At 40.3% G+C, this 2,688-nt stretch overlaps 1 protein-coding gene across 1 annotated transcript in view; it reads left to right on the top strand.

Annotated features, from left to right (window-relative positions):
* Nucleotides 1-2,596: 2,596 nt before the first annotated feature.
* Nucleotides 2,597-2,688, top strand: part of LOC138045383 (uncharacterized) — a 15,736-nt gene continuing 15,644 nt past the window's right edge. The window contains exon 1 of the mRNA XM_068891863.1: nt 2,597-2,688. This exon is cut by the window's right edge and continues 113 nt beyond it. The gene's annotated coding sequence lies outside the window, so the exon portion shown is untranslated.

Raw genomic sequence — 2,688 nt, 5'->3', positions numbered from 1 at the left:
AAGACAGCCCTTACTTTTGGGGTTTTTCTTTCGCAAAAAATTCGTGCTTTCAGTTCGTTTCCTTTGTTCGCATTTATTCAGCGAAGAAACCGACAAAGAATTATAAAAATGTATTGAAACAAATTTAGACGCCGGGTCGACAACAGTCAGAACATTATTTACGAATATAATGTTGATTCTTGTCGATGAGAAAGTGGGCTGAATTAACAAATGTTTTATTTTATACATCGATAATTACTTTGGTCTCTTGACAAAGTAACAAAGTAAACTTGTAATCTTACCAAGTAATTTCTTTGCCAAATCGACTTGTGGCCAGCGAATGTCCAAATCAACGAAGATAATTTCCCTCTAAAATAAAAGCTGGATAAGCTGGGTAAGCTGAGCCTTTTGAACACTCCCAAAACGTGTCCGAAAACTCTCTTCTTGCAGTTTTGAGGATAAAAATCAGCTTACTGTATCAGGGAAGTAGAGTTAACGACGTTTTGAACCAAAAATAGAGAAGAGGATGAAATAATAAAAGACTAGACAATACTTACAGCGGCCATCTTCCTCCTCTTTCTTCGGCAGCGAGACGGGTTCCCGCGCTTTTTTGCCCGCTCTTTCACACCTGGGAAAGCTGCCTCGATTGTAAGAAAACTGAGGAGAGGATCTGGGGTGGATACTGGATGGATCTCGATTCCCGAAACAGGAAAGGCAATTAATGCGGGACTTATATCCCGCACATGTTAAAAACATTACTCCGCAGGGGCAAGAGAGTATGAAGGTAAGAGAGGTAATCCCTCATATTGGCCCAACCCTAAACTTAACCCCTGCCAAGAGAGTATGAAGGTAAGAGAGGTAATCCCTCACATTGGCCTGCCCTATTCCCATCGTAATCCCTCTTAAGTTATTTTTAGATCTCCCGCGAGATCCGATATTCCCACGAGGGTTAACTGATAGCCAATCATATGTCCTCATTTTTGCCAATGTTGACAGCTGAGCGAATTGCCACGCAAATGATTCGCGTCGTTCGTGAAAATGGGGACATATGATTGACTGTCAGTTAACCATCGTGGGAATGCCGGATCTTGCAGGAGATCTAAAATTAACTTAAGAGGGATTACGATGGGAGTAGGTCCATGCATTCATGGATGAGAAGTGGCAACTTAGAGCATATGGGTTATGCCCGTTGAAATTATACCAAATTAATGGCGGCAGTAGATTAGAATAAATAATACCTTTGAATTAACTGAAATAAAATTTTTTATATTTACTCACAAGGGATGCAGTCGGTAGCAAAATTAATGCTGTTATTTGAACGTCAAAAGTTATAATTTTTAAAATTACATTCTTCCATGAATGATATGGGTTATTAAGTGTAATAAAAATGTAACTACATAAAATAAGACAAAATGGGCCGAACAGGTAATAGATAAATCTGTCGATATGAAATTTTAAAAAAGGTGTCACGTTTGAGTAGTTTCGAAAGTTACGCTTTTTTGCGAATCCGCAAGTTTAAACCATAGTACCACTAAAGTATAACCGGCTATGAACGAAATGATATATGATATGAATCATATATTGAACTGCGGATATGAAATCAAGTGAAGCTATGATCCTCGCAGTTATGAGCGCAATTTTAGCAATTGCGTAGAAGGAGAAGCCTGAAAAATTCAACCGGACTTCACCGGTCAAACTCCCGCTCGCAATAACTCGAGCACTAGTAAAAGCACAGGGAAGCAACTGATGAAGGAAGCCACTTAAGTTTCCGAAACCGGTCTTGCTATAACGAAGCAGTTCTTATGAGAACTCAATGGCCAACTTTGATGACAACGAGATCATCGCCATGCTCGCAAATATTACAAAATCCCCCAAATGGTTGCTTATCGGAAGGACAAGTCTCTAAAACAATATTTTGTTAGAGCAAGAATTCCTTCACTTTAATTATACGGTAAGGGTCGAGTGACAGCGTTACAACAACCCCAGTCTTTTCTACGTAATTGCTAAAATTGCACTTACAACTGTGAGGATCATAACGTCACTTGAAAGTATAACCTCTTGTGCTCATCACATGGAGGACACAATTGACCACATTGCCAAATAGATGCATATTATTAAGATGTTGCTCAGGATTATGGTAAGAAATAAGAAGATGACTGAGCTGCCGTTAAGGATCTGTCACATACCGTCGAGGGACCGACATTTCTCATTCTTTCTGCGGGTCTGGTATAAGCCACTCGCGGGCCGAGATCTAAGATCCCGAGCATAATCTGGCCAACAACAACAATTTATTCAGGTATTTCCATTTTTATACATGGCATACCTATCAAGTTATGCAACGTAAATTACCAATCTATTTAATTAAAAAATAATCCAAGGTTGCAGCGACTGGCCCATTTGTCTTTCGGCCTCTGTTGTGCACCTGGGCAAAAATGCTCTCAAACGAAAGAGTAGGCGAAAGAGGTCTCATTCCGTCCCAAGTTTGCACGTGACGGTGATAATCCACTGTTAGATTTAGCAACAGAACGGGAACGTCAGTGGCGACGGCGCGCGCAGAAAAAACACCAATGAGAATTCAGAATAGAATAGACTTCCACTCTTTTCTTTTCTATTCTAAATTCTCATTGGTAGTTTTGCTGCGCGCGACGTCGCCACTGACGTTCCCGTTCTGTTGCTAAATCAGCCTATGTGATGTAAGCCCCAATCTTC

Source organism: Montipora capricornis, chromosome 4 (genome assembly GCF_036669925.1).
Source record: "Montipora capricornis isolate CH-2021 chromosome 4, ASM3666992v2, whole genome shotgun sequence".
Lineage (NCBI taxonomy): Eukaryota > Metazoa > Cnidaria > Anthozoa > Scleractinia > Acroporidae > Montipora > Montipora capricornis.
Note: the sequence above shows the minus strand (reverse complement) of the source record. Positions and strands in the feature narration are given on the sequence as shown.